The 17,845-nt window shown below is 39.0% G+C and overlaps 1 protein-coding gene across 2 annotated transcripts in view; it reads right to left on the bottom strand.

Moving 5' to 3' along the window:
- SPATS2L (spermatogenesis associated serine rich 2 like) overlaps nt 1-17,845 on the bottom strand; it is a 174,077-nt gene that overhangs the window by 146,780 nt on the left and 9,452 nt on the right. The window contains exon 2 of one of the 2 annotated variants that reach the window (XM_058664801.1): nt 4,773-4,822. The exons of the other annotated variant lie outside the window; for it this stretch is intronic. The gene's annotated coding sequence lies outside the window, so the exon portion shown is untranslated. The remainder of the gene's footprint in view (nt 1-4,772; nt 4,823-17,845) is intronic. 2 annotated transcript variants of the gene reach the window in all.

The raw sequence follows: 17,845 nt of genomic DNA, 5'->3' as shown, positions 1-17,845 counted from the left end.
AAAAGCAAATAAAAATAGGAAAGAAGAATGATAAAATGGTCCCAACTAGAGACCATTATGTGCGGTGAAAACAAAATCTCAAAAGGACAAATATATGTTCTCTCTAAGGCATCCTTCATGCAAAATATAAGATAAACAGATATACAGGTAAACTTGTACAAACATATATTCTCATAGATGAACTGTATAATGAAAACTAGCATACCGGGAAGTGGAAAAATGTTGCAGTATGCATCTCTTCTCCCAAATTGAAGGAGGAATCCCAGTGAAGCTGTTAAATATACCTTGACAATAGGATCGAAGACTCTCTACCATTGTCTATATCTACAATGTCATATACACTTAAACAGCAGAATGATGGACTTGTGACTGTTGCTGACAGACTATACTATTGTAATAATATGGGGCAAACAGTGTGGAGGTTACAGGGGTAGAAAGTGGAAATCCCTGTGCCTGTGGAACCATATTACAAAAATATTAAAAATTTTTAAATAAATGACAAGCCTAATACACAGTTTACTAATCATAGCATCACAAGGCAAATGTACACAGGATGGGATTCATGATTAACCACAACGGACACAAATTCGTGTTTTCCAGATAATACCTTCAGTAGTGTTTTGATGTTCACTGTCATTACCTTATACTACACTACATAGAATACATGCAATGATTTGTCATTTTCTTATTGCTTACAATATTACAATAATCTTTATGGGAATTCTACACAATTTTTAAAAGATTCACACAGAATCTTTTAAAAATCCTTCTGCCAGCTTGTGAGGGTCTGCCAAAACTGAAAAAAAAAAAAAAAAACAAAACGGTACTTGTAAATCCAGTTAACCAGGCACACTACATCCCACTAAGTCTCAAGACAAGAGAGCCAGTGGAAATGCCACTGAGAAGCCTTGAATTGGCACTTCAACCTTCCCAGCCTCCAGCTCAGATGTGTTACCTGACCTATCTAGGAATGGGACCATGTTGGCAGAGCCACCATCAGATACTAGAATGGTGCACAGTAACAAAATGAATGCAAATCCATGTTTTATTGATTCATTTCCCCACCCACACGAATCCTCTCAAGAGCTCCTGGAGTGTACATCCCATGCTGGAGGTCACCTGGTCATGTAGCAAGGCAGCTGTTAACCCTAAGAGCCAGTTTCAATCACAGGACTCTTCTGGCCAAAAACTGCGGCACAAGGACAGAGTAGCCAAGTCCAAAGGAGAATGAATTCATTTGTTTCCCTTTTAGAAGTGTTTTAATGATAGACTATCACTTTAACCAGAAGAGCAGATCACAAAATTGATGCTTGGCTGTCCAGGGCTCACATCACTACCAGCCCTATCAGAAAATATAGCTTTCCCAGCACCCACAGTGGCCCTCCAGCTCTTTTCCCTTCCATGGGGTGGGCACTTTCCTAACACTTGATTCACTTGGTAATGTGGTCCTTGCTCTTCTTTGCAGTTTTAGTCATTGAGGTGTACACATCTTAGCAACAGAGTTGTATTAGCTTTCATACATTATATAAATGTAATTGTTGCTAGTATTCTTCCCATGTTACTGGGTATGGCTCTAGTTGATTTTCTATTGCTGTTTGGTACTGAAGCACCACAACTGATTCATCCATTTTACTACTGACAGAGAATTTTCTACAAGTCTCTGGATGTATGTTAAACAAGTCTCTAGAATGGACACAGAGATACATACATTTATGCACATATTTATGCACATTTACACACACATAAGTATATAGCATAGGTAAAAACAAAAACAAAACCAAAAACAAAAACCTAAGGGAGGGTAATTCCGGTGCATCTATACCTTGCAACCAACTGTAACATTAGCTAGCTCTTATGTTGCCATCAGGAAAGTCCATTAAATTACTACATTTTATTTCCACAGATTTTTCATTCTGACACATTCACTAAATTTAAACTATGACACTAAATGCATTTTACTCTGCTAAAAACTAGTTTGAAAATTTTCAGTAAATTGGTGGAAACTGATTCCCCAAATTCTCTCCCTCTCTATCATTCTTTTCTCTTTTTGTCCGTCTTCTCCCTTTCTTAGATATTTTTAACTCATTGTACTCATATTTTCCCTTTTAATGAGTACCAATATTGTGTATACTCAGAACACAAAATGTTCATTCAAATTTTAAAGCAATTTTTCATGAAAATAGTTTCAAATTAACATTGCTCAAACTGGAAAACCAGTTCCTTCTGTAGCCAAGTGAAAGGGTACAAAGCACAAATAACAGACACTAATTCCAAATCCAGAGTTGCCAATGCTTTCATTACCAATGTGAGTACTCTCCAAAATCCAGTCAGAAATGGGGCATCCTTATGTGACAAAACCATGGAACCAGCATAATCTTATCAGCCTATCTCTATTCTATGTTGATAACCAACAAAATAACTCACATTTATTATTGCGCCCAGCACTTAGTACATATCAATTCACATGACATGCTCTACATGTATTACCTGTTTAACCCTCAAAACAGCCTGTTAAAGCAGTACTATCGTTCTTTCCTTTTTATAAGAAGAAACAGAGGCACAGAGAGGGAAAGTAACTTGACCAAGGTCTCACATTTATAGAGCTGGATTCAGATTAAAAACCATGCCTCCTGGAACAACCTATATTCTATGGTATTATCTTGCAAATTGTTGTTGGCATTGTTATTATGGTTTTGAAAACAAAAACTGTTAAGATTGGAGGAAAACATGTGAACCATAGAGGCGAAAAGATTTTTTTTTAAAAGATGTTTTTACATTTGTTTTTACTTATGAAAAATCTGTGGAAGCGATTGTAGCCTAGCAAATTGCTAATTCTGGAAGGATTAATTAAGGAATGAATTAAGGGATTCAGTAGATACCCAAATTAGTCATTACGGCTCAAAGATCTGGAGTTCTGGTCTATATCCAGTTCTGGCACTTGTGTCTAAAATAAACATGACCGGAAGAGTACCACAGCTCACAATTAAATTGGATTTATACGACTTATGTGTCCACATGGGACAGGTCTCTTCTTAATTGAATTCGGACACCTCTTTGGTCATTTTCCATCTTTTCAGTCTTTTGTAACTGCTGGCAGTAGGATCCTGCTGAGGGGGAAATCATTTCAATCAGCGAGGTCTGCACTATAAGCACAGAAAGATAAAAGCAAAGCCTCTGAGCTGTAATTAGAAAATTCTGTAAGTGTGCTCATGTGGCATATGTTTTACACTACTACCAACTGGCAGGGCCAGTTACAGAAGGGATGTCGAATGTCACCATTCTGGGATAAGCAGCCAGTAAAAGTAGTGTTCCAACATGCGATTAGAGTAATCTTTTTCAGGCCACAACACCCCTGCTTTCCATGTCTAATATGATTAGTGACAGACAGCTGGAGGCATCTCATTCTCCCGACAAAAAGATGATTAGAACTGTTTTGAATTGATACGTTTTTCCATCAAGTTGTTGCCTTCCAGCAGAATCATCACAGTTTCTGATTATTGGGTAGATGTTCCAAGAAAACAGGAATTGATCGGGCCCTTGCTTGTCTGATGCGAAGAAAGCTGCCAGGATTTACATAGTAACTATTCAGTTGCCCAACCAAAAGAAAAACCAATCAGTATATGTGCATGAACATCCATAAAGTGCTTTCTTGGTTCCTGAAATAGGAGGTAGTAAAATACTCTATTCCATTCATGGAAAATAACCAACTTCCACTAATGTTAATAGTTCTTTTTCAAAAGTTAGTCATATTTCTACTAAAGTTTTGGGTTTATGGAAAAAGAATCAAGACTGGATTAAAAGTTAATGGAAATATCTGGGAGGCAGTAAGGCCTCATTAATTTGGACTACCTCAGTCTGGAATTTATGAACCTTTGACAGGGTTTGGACTACAGATGATTTTTTTTGCAAGGTATATATGGTTTGCAAAGCCAGTTAATTTAAACAAGTCAGCTGTGGGGCAGGGAAGTAAAACTATTTTAGGTTAAGTATGAATCTAAAACAACACACTCTCTGTCCCACATGTACTTTCAATGTACTTATTCAAATACCAGTAACTGACAGCAAGAATATTTACCAATTTTTTGAATTTCATCTTGTATAAATTTGGCTTTCACACATGAGCTTGGAACATCAAAACAGCTCTGTGAGATGGGTACAGTTGTGGCTTTTTTAGAGTACAGGAAACGGAGCCTGGGAGAAGCAAGTGCCTAATGAAGACTGCACAGGGGCACAGAAGCCAGAGACTAAGCCCTATTCCTCAACCCACAATCTTGTGTCCTGCCTCTCACTCACCAACAGACCCACCCTAAGGCCAGGCCACATCACTGGAGTAATCGAGGCATGTTCTAGAAAAACACCAACAGTGACGAAACAGCTAGGTTTGCAAGGACAGACAGCTAGGCAGTCTGACTCCAGACTTTTCTAAATTACAAGAATGTTCATAAAAGATTTTGTTTTGTTTTTGTTTTGTCTTTGTTTTTGCACTCTAAAGTATTTTACATGAATTAGACTACTAAAAAGAGAGCCAATGCTGAAGTTCATGAAAAGTGGGTTATGAGGGCGGTAGGAGTGTGTCAGGTGCACTGGCCCTCATGGCCCTATCAGAAGTGACTTCAATCTACAGACTATGAACAAGAGCCTGTTCTGAGACCCTGAGGTAGTGGAGCTGTCTAAGACTGGACAAGACTCCAGCAGTCACCTGCAGGTACAAGGACAGCTGGCCAGGCAGGCAGTAGGAGGTCATCAAAAAGGAAAACATCCTCTCAACTTACCTGGGAATCCACAGAGAAGTTCAAGAAACCAGCCTTGGTTCTGCAGTGTTCTAGAAAGAAAGAAAATTTGAGAGCTCAGGATGGCTCACTTTAGCAGACACACAACCCACTTCTCATATCTACCAGGAAGCACAGGATATGGAGTCCGGTGGAAGGGAGACTGCCTTACTCATAGCTATGAACCCTCTGATCTGTGGAATAACCTATAAGGCTCAATATACTTAATTGTACAATGAAGATAATACCAGTGTTTTCCTCACAAAGTTGTTAACTGAATATACATGATTTATGAAAGCCATTCAGCATGCCACATAACGTACAAAAAAACAAAAACACGAGCTAGTGTCACCATTTTCTTTGAAAGTGCATTTGTTCTAGGGCTTTACCTACTTTGATATTTGGAAGCAGGCATTGTTATAGATAGTCATTTCAGACTTTAGAAAATGTGGCACAGAGAGCTCAGACTACTTGTCTCTGGAGAGTATTCTGGGCAAGTGGTAGAATTGAGATTCTGTGATCCTTAGTTGGGCCTGTAAGTCAATCCACCATTTGCCCACTCAGCCTTCACCTCCGCAGTTTTTTGAGAAGCCTTATGTCTCTAGTATTAGTGCAGATTCAAACACTCTGCTCATGGATCCTACTGCCAGAAGATTTGGTGAGGAACATTCCAGAAACAACAGAAATTCCTCAGGAAAGGCTGCTGTGTCTGGCTCTGACACCAGCTTCCTGGGAATCCTTCTCCAAGTCAGCTGACCTCTGGGTTTCCACTTTACAGGAAAGAACAGTCCTGGAAGACTTTAGGTCCAGAAATTCTAACCTACAACTCCAACTTCATTCTGACCAAATTTTTTCTGCACTTTATTTTGGGAGAACTATACCATAACCCTTTGTTTACCTAACAAACATTGACAAAATATAATGAATAGGGCCACAGATATCAACACAAGGCACATCCTATGTTTCATATCTAGTTCTGCAAGCATGATGAATTCTTGGCACAGGAAATGCTGGCCATTAAAGACATGGGAAGAATGCAGCCCCAAGGAGAACTGGACATAATCAAGTCTTCTCCAATCTGAACTCTTGGGAGTGGCCCTAAGAATTCTCCATCCTGGCTCTGGTGCCTCAGGTACCCATAGTCTGGGATGAGGAAAAGTGCTATCCTATACTGATGGAGTAGGTAAGAATGTCTATCAAAAATAAGGCAGAAATTGGACAATAATTTAATATCTGAGCTGGAATTTGGGTTTATTTTCTTAATAGTCACAGTGCTGTATGCAAAAAAATATGTTTTAAAATTCAACTAATACTTAACTATTTGATTTTCTTGACTTCTAAAAAAGATTTATTTATTTGAAAGGCAAAGGTACAAACAGAGAGGGACACACACACACACACACACACATCTTCATTTGCTGATTCTCCCTGGATTGCTGCAACAGCCAGGTCTGGGTCAAGCAGAAGCCAGTAGCTAGGAACTTCATCTGGGTCTCCTACACGGGGAGGAGCACAGATATTTGGGCCTTCTTCTGGCCTTCTAGTTACATTAGCAGGAAGCTATATAGGAAGTAGAACAGACTGGGTTAGAACTAGCACTCCCGAGTGGATGCCAGTATCACAAGCAGCAGCTAACACATGATGCCACAACATTAGTCCCTCTTGATTTTAATAAAATACACCAATACTCATTCTAGTAGTAATCTCTTTCTCTCTTCCTCTCCTTCTGTGTGTGTGTGTGTGTGTGTGTGTGTGTGTATGTGTGTGTGTGTGTGTGTGTCTTTGTTTATGCAGGTGACTCCTTCTTTGGGAAACATTTACTTCCAAGATAAAACTGCCTTATTTAAACATCAGCTGTATCACACTAACATACATTTGCTTTCACAAAAACTACTTAAAAGGGGATAATTTAGTGACCATACTTCTAATAAAAGAGAATTGATTTTAGCATATGCCTTTCAAATGTTAGAAAAAACTATTTTCTGATTCTCCTTATGTGCCACAAAATGCAAACATGTTGACAATGTAATAAATGAGTTGTCACGTAAAATATTAAGCATTTGTAGATTAAATTTTTAATAAGGACTTCTAAACACATCTTAGAGTTTCATCAATCTCTGACATGGGAAGCAGCAGAATTTTAGTAAATTCTTTCCCTCATTATAACAGAAGTCAGCACAGAATGTTTATGGTTCCCATGGAGGGCAACAATGAAATTCTTTATAGAAAGGTTGAAAATTTGTAGCAGACAGTTTTAGAAAGCACACAATAGTCCAACACTTCATGTATTATTTTGATAGGTATTCAGGCAGGTAATGGAACCACAATCTTGACTCTGCTTCTCTCAAGGTGCCTTCCTGCACATGGGAGTCTACTGAGAAATGGTACCTAAATTGCCTCTGAATGGGATACCAAAAATGTTTGATACGATGTCAGCATTGGTAGAGTGCCTGTGTAACTTCAAAGAGGACAACTTCAAGCTATACCCAGTTGCAGATACAAATTATAGTTTTCTTTAGACAGAAAAGATAAAAATTAAAATGTTAGTGGTAATTATCTATGTGACAAAGAATTATAGGTAATTTTTCTCCTCTATGATCTTCTTTTGAAACTTTCTGAGCATGCTTTGAGCCAAACAAACTTGAAAATAACATTCTTCAACCACATGACATACTGCAGAAAAGAGCCTACTGCAGAAAGAAAGGAAAGAAAGAAAGAAAAGGAGGGAGGGAGGGAGGAAGAAAAGAAGAAAGAAAAAGAAAAGAAAACTTTGGAATCAGACATTTTGGATTCAAATTCTAGCCTGTAGCATTTCTGTCCTGGTGTCCTCCGAAAAGTTCCTCAGAAGCTCAAGTTTTATACATTCTGTTACCTGTAAAATGGAGATAATGCCACCTGCTTTGAAGCACACAAAAGACATGTTGGTTTTTTTTATAATAAATAGTAAATAAATTCATTGGTGTTTACAACTGATACATTGGGTCATTTGTTTGGAGAAATACTGTGAGTTTGGAAAAGGTTAACTTTCAGGTGGCTCAGTGGTTAAATCCTTGCCTTGCAAGTTCTAGAATCCCATATACGTGTCAGGTTGGGTCCCAGCTGCTCCACTTCCCATCCAACTCCCTGACTGTGGCCTAAGAAAGTAGTAGGGAATGACCCAAAGCCTTGAGACCCAATGCCCACGTGCGAGCTGCAAAAGAAGCTCCAGACTCCTGGCTTCAGATCAGCTCAGCTCTGGCAGTTGCAATCACTTGGGGGGAGAATCAGCAGATGAAAGCTCTTTTTCTCTTTCTCTTCTTCTCTCTGTAAATCTGCATTTCCAATAAAATAAATAAATCTTAAAAAAAAACTCTCAAAATTCTAACAGTGAAAATTTCAGAAAAAAATTAAGAAGAAGGGACTTCTACCCGTTTCTTCTTTCCATATCAGTGATCAGATTCCTATAGCTTAAGACTTGTGGATTCATCTGTACTTGCTCAGAAATCCTCTGACTTGGGCAAGAGTTGTTGGAGGGAAAGAAACTAGAGCTACCATGATTGGGATCTTTCATGTTGTCATTCCTATTCCTTTCAACTAAAATGAGCTAAACACATTATGGTTTTGCTTATACAAGGGGTGACAGACAAGGGACAAGACTGTAGATTCTTTGGCTTTTCTTATGACAGTTATGTTGCTGCTTTCATCCTATTCATCTGAAGTTAAGTCATAAATCAGTTACGGTTATGATAAAATATAGATACTTAACAAAATATGGCTGTTAGGGATACGCTGCCCTTGGATATATGTTTCTGAGCCTTGACTACAGCAAGAAATATTGATTTAACTGGCTTTAATATCAAGTCAGGTATTTGTTGACATGTGGCAATGAAAAACATCAAAGCCATGAAAAGCTTGATATATGTGTCAAGTTCCATTTCCACTTGCTCCAAGGGACTGTCCAAAGTCTTCTACTGAACTGGAATTTAGTTCTATCATTACTTGCTCGAGTCGCAGACAACAGGCATTTTCATTATAATGGGATTTGCTATATAAATGAATAGATTTTTTATGTAGTACAATTTATTGTAGATAGTATAGCAGAAAAAAATCATTATGTACTTAACCTTTCTCATCTTTCAACTCCAGTGATACATCTTTCTTTCTATGTAAGGGATGAATCTTCTTTCCTTTCCAATGTCTGCTTTCTCTTTGTGCCCCTCCCAGTGTCCAGTACAGAGCAGACAGACACTGGGGAAACAGTTAATGGAGAAAAAGTATAAAAGAAGAAGGAAATTCAGAATAGCTCCTTTTGTAGGAGAAAGGAAACTTAGAAACTAATTCAAACTGAGAAAAGCCAGCATATTGAGCCATCACCGCCAAGCAGTGGGACAAGTGGGCTTTTGGTCAGCTCCCTACTGCTGAGTGACCACAGAAGCTGTACAGCATACCTACATCTAACACTTAGCTCTATCCCTGGGAACTCTGGGGGGGTTAGTAATTGCCAAAACAGCTTCTTATGGATCCTACAGTAAAACCAAAGCAAAGGTGGCCAATAAGCAATTCTTGTACTCCTAGAAGACTCAACCACCAGTCATGGCAGTTTGAGCACAATAGGGCCAGGGAGGTACACCCACAGCAGTCTAGGGAAAGGGAGTAGGTGCATTCTCATGGCTGGAATTCACTGTCTTACAGCCAGATCAGAAACTTCTCTTAGTTGTTGCCTCCATAAAGCACAACTACAAGGAAGAATCAAAAGAGACTTCCAGAAAGCTTGCATAAACACCATCCAGTGTCAAAGTTCCTAACTTATTATTTTCTTCCCTTTCCCCCTACAGCAGCATGATCACTTCAATAATCAAAGATTTTCTATGATTCAATCATGTTGGAACATATTCCTGAACCTTAAGGTCTTTTTCTTGAAGTCTTTTTTAAAATTGAAAGCTAAAATATGCACCAGCTCTACCATTTGTGCTTGTTCTTCAGAGCAGTAGGGCAGATCTAAATGCCTACTTCTGTGGAGGTCATTCTTGTTTTCAAGTGTACTACCTATAGAAGCCAGAGGGCACCACTTCCTCATTAAAGCAACCTGCCTTGGGAGTAAGCACTCAAACTCTGAGAGATGCCAAGTAAGATACTGGGAATTTCAAGGCAGAGCCAGGATCATTCTCAGTATTACTGGGTAAAGTGTAAGCAAAGAGTTAGATGGATCTAATAAGATGGTTTGCCCTAGGAGTGATACCATTTTGCATATACTCCAATTTTTCATGAAGAACTATCTTAAATGGTAAGTAGCTCCTCCTCCAGAGGGATGACCTGTACCTACTATTTAACACTTTAGAAAAGAATCATGAGAAACTTTTGAGTTCACCAACTAGTTTGTTGAATACTTTGATCTTCCCAGTGACCTTTGTCTCTGCCACAGCTTCATCTCCACAGCAGCGTTTGTGGGAGCTGGGGTTCAGGCACATTAGATCTCTTTGACCAACAATAGACACCTAACTCATGATGAATCATTGTCCTGAATTTTCTATTCCACTCTAAAGACTCAAATGTAACTTGTTGGACTCTACCCACCTGCAACAGGACATGGCAGAAATGCTATCAACAGCCATGCTGGTGGCTGTGTTCTGACAGGAACCACAATCTTTTGGACTAGTGCTTTATGAGTGACACTGATAGGTCAGTAGTGATTATCACTAAGGTGAAGGACTGTGCATAATTCTCCTCCTTGACCAGAATCAAAATGACTGCAGGAAAAGGAGAATTAACTCCCAAAGTGTGTGAAGCTCAAGGGTTAAAAAATTGAAGGATTCAAACATCTAAGATAACTTTCTTGACTAGACAATAGTTGGTTACAAACTCTGCAAGAAAGCACCTCTTGGATATGAAATATTACTACTATGGTGGGTTTTCTTTTTCATTTTCACAAAGAATGGAAACCTACAAAATGACAAGCCAGCATTACCCTATTAAAAGACAACTTCACTTGTTTCTTTGTTCTAAGAAACTGAGTGTTAGGTAGTGACTGGCAATCACTGCACCTTCATCTTCATATTAATTATGCATTTTTTTCCTACAAAATTGGCTGCCACATTACATGCTATAAGTCAGATTTGAGAGCTGCCAAGATAAATGTTCCAAAAGGCTGACTTTTTAAAGACAACCTGTCAGTTCACCGAATAATTCTCTAGGGGTTTATCCCAATATACTTTAACGTTTCGCCTATACTTAGACCTATAGTAATTTTTACAGATCCTTGCTGATGTCATTTTCCAGCTAAGGCTAAAAGGCTTTTTTCCTTTCAACTCATAACATACAAGCAATGAAATGTACAATTCCTTTAGACAGTATCAATTTATTTTGGGAGTTGTTATTGCTTCATTCCTAATTTGATTTATTTGATTATTGGGGAGATAAGTTATTGTGGCCTAATCCAAACAACTAAAACAAGAAAACTTTTCTTTCTATTATTTAGTATATTTTTTCTTCCCTGAAGTTTTGATTCATCAAACAATCATATCTATGCTTCATTTCCTTTAGTTAATACCTTATTTTTATGAGGCATGGTTCCAAAACATATAAGAACATACACACATAAGAGGTACTATAGTGAGTAAGGCAAGAGTCCCAGTCAAATGTCCTATCTTTATGTGGCACCAAGTGACATTTTGTAGAAAGCACAATGGTAACTATTCATTCTGCAAGCCTCCAAGAGATAGGCGTGAATGCATGCCAGAATGGAAAAGCATAAGCTCTGAGATCAGACAGCTGGCTTTGAGCACCATCTCTAGCACCCCTACTCTATGACCTTGGACAAACCACTCATCTCTCCTCAGAGCTTTCTCATCTGAAAACAGGGGAAATAGGGTTGCTACAAAGGTGCTGTGCACAGGTTAAATGACAATTTTTCTATGAAGAACCTATTATATAACCTGGCACACTGAGAGACAGTAAAGAATTACCAAGTTTTATTCTTCTCTGCCTCTTCATGACATATCACTAGTAGTTCATTTAGAATCTGTTGCCTATGTACAAAACAATTCAGAGAATATTAGCGGTACTATTGGGAAGTTTAACTGTAGGGAAATGATAACATTAAGGTGTAATCATATATTAAAATTTATGCAGTTATCCCAAGTATTTTTCAAATAATATTTTATGACAAGGACATTTTATGCCACAATATAAGCTAAGAAAATAGGAAAGAAAACCTGTATAATAGTAGCTCACATTGGCTGAGCATATGCTACGGGCCAAGTGCCAGGCTACATACTTCATTAACATGCATCATCTTATTCCTATAGTAAATTTACTAAGTGTATACACCATCATTATCCTCCTTTTTTTTAGGAGGAAAAATTGAAGTTTAGAGAGTTTAAACAAGTGGGATAGCTAGGGTTGTGACTCTCAAAGTGTGTGATTTCAAAACACTCTACTGCGTTACACTGATTTTTCAGTACACTTTCGGTGACTATCAAAAGGCTAACTGAAAACACACCTACACTCAAACGATCACACAAAACACATGCTGGAAGGAAATCACACTAACTGCTGACTGACAAACTGTGAGTAATGAAATTTCAGACACCTTTTATTTTTTTATCCATTTCAGTATTCGCCAAATTCAAGCAGTATCTTTTTACAGCCAGAATTTTTTTTTACATCATAAAAGAAAATGCATGGCAGTATTCTGATATTCTGAAAGATACAAACTGTTATACAAATACTAGTATTTTTATAAATCAATATTTGTTCTTAGCTTTTTTCTAACTTTGAGTCTTATTATTCCTACTGTAGATTTTTTTGTATCTAGTCCAGCACAAAAGGCATGTGGAAAAAATGAAGTTATTCATAATTACTATGAACTAGGGTATTGAAAGCATTGTAAATGTATTTTTAAAATTTTGATGCTAATAAAAAATTCAAAGAATTTATGTGAGGAAGATAAACTGAAAAACCTCTCTCCTCAAATAAGAATTTTTCTGCTTAGAGAAAGCACATCCATTAATGACATAATGCCATCAATGCATTCTTTGTCACAGTCATGCTAGAGATACTGTCATGGAACCATTTAAGTAGGCGCCAGCACAATGTTTGGGCATGCCTCAGCTTGATTGCTGTCTGTTTTAGGAGGTGTGAATCCAACAGTGTGTTGGAGTGACACCCAAAGAGTAATTTCCTGTCTCCCCACCATTTTGTTTTAAGAACAATGATCTGTAAAGAGAACTGAATGATGAACAAGCAATTCCTTTGAACAAAATAAGCTCATATGAATTGAAATGATAGATATGACTTTATTTTACTAAACTGTTTTTAAGATACATTTAAAGCGAGGTTCGCTAGACAGGATTTGTAACAAATTCCTCAAGAAAAAAACTGATTTTGTTGCGCTTCCCCTTAGAGGTTTAACAATAATTCAAAAGTGACCAATAAAATTGTCACCTGGCTGTAGCCTCATAATCAATAAAGCAAATAAAAGCAAAGGATAATCCAGCTAACTTTTGTTTTAAAAAAAAAAAAGGCAACAAAATGCACATTTTGATGTCAGTTAGTCTCTTACAGAAGGTGAGAGGACTGTGTCTTTGGCCAGTCCTATTCAATACTGTATCAATGACTGAGTCAGCATCATTTTCTAATTGGTAGTTAGTAAGTGAAAGTACCATTAAGTGACTCACTTAAGCAGAGTTCCAATAAACAGGACAAATAATTTCAGAGAAAGAGACAAAATAATATAAAGCCCTCTAAGGAGAAATACATAATTAATTGCTCACCTGCAGAACAAGGGAGACCTGGCTTGCTAGCAGCTGTTGAGAAAAACAGACTTGGCAGTCTTATTTGACTTTGTCTATAAACCAACAACATGCTGCCCTGATTTGCAAAGGAGGCCAAGAAGATATTTGACTAGATTAACAAAAGAAGAGCATCCTGGTGAGAGAAGGTTGTAGCAGTCCAGTGCTTTCTACTGCTTACAGCTTAGGGGGTAGGATGTTAAGTCCAAGATTCTCATTTGGGGAGGCATGGACAGACTGGCTGCTGCTTAAAGGAGTGTGAACCACTGAGCTAATAGTCGCAAGTTGCTGCAACCACATAACCCTGGAGAGTAAGGACACATAACAGCTATAGTCATATGTTTGAAAAGCTACCATGCAGAAGTTGCACATTTATTTGATGGCATTCTAACAGGAAAGCTTCAGAGAGGCAGCTTTCTGCACACTACAAGGACAGGGTGTTAAAGTATTTTTGTCTGCCTATGATTGATAATAAGTACTGGTCCCACCACAAAAAACAGATGCCTCAACATGAATAGGCTTAACACTTAGCAGCACAGCAGCTTGTTATCATTAGACCACAGTACCCAGTATTTCTTTCAAATGTCCACATTCATGCTTCTAATTTCTTTTATTCATTTATTTGACAGACAGGCACACACACATGGAGTTGGGTGTATGGAGAGACATTATCTATTTGTTGGTTCACTCTTCAAAGGCCCAGGTTAACTAAGGCTAAACTAGGGGTGGAGCCAAGAGCATAACCCAGGTCTCCTATGTGGGTGTACGGAAGCCAATTACTTGAGCCATCACTGCTACCTCCCAGGATCTGTATCAGCAGGAAGCAGGGGTATGTAGTTAGAGGTGGGTTGTGAATATAGGCACTTGAATACTGGACACCGGCCTCCTCACAACCAATGCCTTAACTGCTGGGCTAAGTGCTTCCCTCCTATTACCCTCCAGTTTCTTATCAGCAATGTTAATGAAGATACTTCAGTTCATTCATTGTAAGCAGCACCTAAATTCCCCTTGCCATAATGGGGGAGGTGGGGCAGGCTGTAAATCTAAATGCAATTCAGAAGAGTCTAGAAGGTGAAATTATACAAAAGTTTAGAAATTATAAATTAATGTTGCCATGGTAACCTTAGCTGCTATCATCCACTGTAACTGAAACTGTTCTTGCTCAGGGCTTACCAGGATAATAAATGAGTTTACATATTCAGTACCACAACTTAGTACTAAACCACATTTTAAAATTTCTTTAACTTTTGAGTCAACAGATTTACATTTTCTCTTGGATCATTCATGAGCTTGACTGATACGACTCTGCGGCAGTCGGTAGACAGTGGAGGAACTGACTGCATCAAGAGCTGAGGAAGTCACTGGAGGCCAAGTGCATGTCCAAATCCCATCCACTGTCCAGATTTCATAGGTGGAGGGGTATCAACAAGAATGCACAAACACCTGCCAAATTGGGACATTAGCAATCACAGCAGCTGGAGTTACATCTTTCTCCTTTCCCTTTACAACTTACAGGACTTCCTGTGTTACTGTAATAAATACCTGCTGGTCAGAAGCATGATTGGGCCAGGCCTTGGGCACAGTGGTTGAGATACTGCTTGAGACTATCTCTCATTAAGGGGCCTGAGCTCAAGGGCTGGCTCCAGTTTCCTGCTAATTCTAACCCTTTGAAGCAGCAGGGGGATGACTGCTTTGAAGTAGCAGGGTCCCTGACATCCATGTGGAAGACCTACATTGAGTTTTGGGCTCCTGACTTTGTCCTAACAGTTGCAGGTATATGGGGGGTGAGCCAGTAGTCAGAAAAATCTCTGTGTATGTCTCTTTGCCTTTCATACAAGGAAAATAAATGATAACTTGATGAAATAGGACCATCACTGCTATTTACAGAACTTCAATAAAAGAGTTTTCTCAGTTATAGCATTTTAATCACTATAATATATGAAAATCAAGCCACATTGAGAATATTGCCTCCCATCAAAATCATTCTTTCTTTAGTGTACTAAAGCTTTTTCCTTTCTTGTCAATAACAAAGGCTCCAACAAAAGAACTTCCCCAAATCCCACAGTTAAAGAGAGAATGGCTCCAACAAAATAAGTGTGAAAAATCAGTCCCTGGTGTCTAATTTGTATGAGTCCTCCTTCTCAGGGTATTTTGTTAGCCTCCTTTATTTGTAATTTAGCAGCAAAGAATAAAAATAAAATTACATTTTGATGGTCACACAACTACTCAGATTCAAAGCCCTGTTTTGCCTACTGTTTTGTTATCCTGGCAGAGGATGTAAACAGGCTTTTTCCCCTCCATGGTGTTCTTACTCCAGATGAATATTTACACAAATGCAAACCATTATGCAGTATTGGACTTCAGCAAAACATGAAGGCAACTTCCTGCTGCTCTCCATCACTACCAGATGGGTGAGAGCTAGGTCCCTTGACCCAGAGTTCTTCCTCACTTCTTAACCATTCTCAGGGAGGCTCTATAAAATCATTCAACCAAAGGAGCATATATTAGTAAGCTTAGCATTTGCTCCAGAGTAAGGGCCCTGGAGATGGGCACTTGATAGCTTGTCTTACTGAGTCATAACAAACTCATAACACAACAGCTGGCATTATTTATTTTACTTTGTACATTAGAAAACTGAGATCTGGGGCTGGCACAGTGGTGTAGCCAGCTAATCTTCCATCTGTGGTGACAGCTTCCTGTATGTGCACTAGTTTGTGTACTGGCTGCTCCACTTCTGATCCAGCTTACAGCCTGGGAAGGTAGCAGAGGAGGGCCCAAGTCCTGTGGCACCCACATAGGAGACATGTATAAGCTCCTGGCTGCTGGCTTCAGACTGGCTCAGCTACAGCCATTGTGGCAATCTGGAGAGTGAACCAGAGGAAAGAAGACCTCTCTATGTGTCTCTCCTTCTCTCTCTCTGTAAAATCTGCTTTTCAAATATAAATAAATAAATAAATAAATAAATGAGTTCCAGGAACATTGAATAATTTAGTTCCTGCAGGCAGCCGCCTAACTACCTAAGCCAAAAACAGGTCTTTCAAGTCTCAATCCTTGTCCTCTTTTTCATAGTGTTCTTAGCAAAGAGAATACTAGCAAGAAACAAAAACTTCATATTTAAAGAGCCCTTTTCAATAGAATGGATTTCATATCACACCATTCACACTGAAGATCAGCCTTTCACTGGAGACAAACACAGTTAGTTCCTAACATAAAAAATACCAACTCTGTCTTTGCCTTTCCTTTCTTCTTCTGAGTCACATTTATGGTAAAACCGGACCCAGAGACCAATGGAGCAGCCAGTCAGCAAGCAGTGTTTGATGCCTGGCACCTGGAACTAGGGGACAGTCAACAATCAGCCAAAGTGATCAATTTCCAATTCTGCAAGGGTCTGGCAGGTGTCATTAGTGGAGAGGCCTGCAGAGGAGCTCAGAGACACCTCTATTGGACCTAGACAGCTGGAGAGCACCACAAGTACCTCTCCCAAGGCAATTCAGAATTCTCACACCAGACTCAAAGCAGGGACCTGGGAATATGGGAGGCAAAGCGCAAGTTGTTGCACAAGCCTTGGTCTCACAAAGTTTGACTATGTGAGACCAAGACTGAATTCTGATGACAAGTAAACTGCCTGGCCTGCCCTAGGGTGCGTCCCTAAGGTCCAGATGCAAGGGAGCTGTGTTTCCCCTGCAAAGGGCCTAGACTCATCCCAGCTCCTGAAAATGAGAACTGAAACACAAAGGTTGTCACCACTCCATTCAAACCATTTTCTGTAGATGTGTAACCTTTAGACTTGTCTTTTTCTTTTTTTTTATTAGAACATTTCCTTATCATGCCCACCAAGTAGAGCAACTAAAATCAACCATTCAGGTACTCAGTTTGAAACCCAGAAAGGACATTCTGGGAGCCCTAAAGGCTCAACAGAACTGTAAGAGACCCATCACCTGCCCATCACACTTCCCTAAAATCTAGACCTGCCCAACTTTTCATCTCCATAGCCATGGCTTCTTACCTAATGCTCTCAGCTGATACATACTGCTTTCCTTTCTTTGGATGGATTTTCCATTGTGGACACATAAAGCTCTACATATCTTGCAGGACACAAATCACTATTTCCTGGGTCTTTCTGATGGGTTGGGTACACGTCCCTCACAGCCTTTTGGGCTGCCCTCACTTCTGTAGGGTATTCTTGGCACAACATTTTGCTTGATGCACAATATTGTATGATGTATGCACAACCAAGATTTGCAACTCATTCAGTCATAAATTTGCCAGCACAAGATAGTTGGAGAGCTGGGGTTGAGCCCACTGGGA

This window comes from Ochotona princeps, chromosome 5, assembly GCF_030435755.1.
Source record: "Ochotona princeps isolate mOchPri1 chromosome 5, mOchPri1.hap1, whole genome shotgun sequence".
NCBI classification, from domain to species: domain Eukaryota; kingdom Metazoa; phylum Chordata; class Mammalia; order Lagomorpha; family Ochotonidae; genus Ochotona; species Ochotona princeps.
The sequence above is the reverse complement of the archived record's forward strand: the minus strand, read 5'-3'. Positions and strand labels throughout refer to the sequence as shown.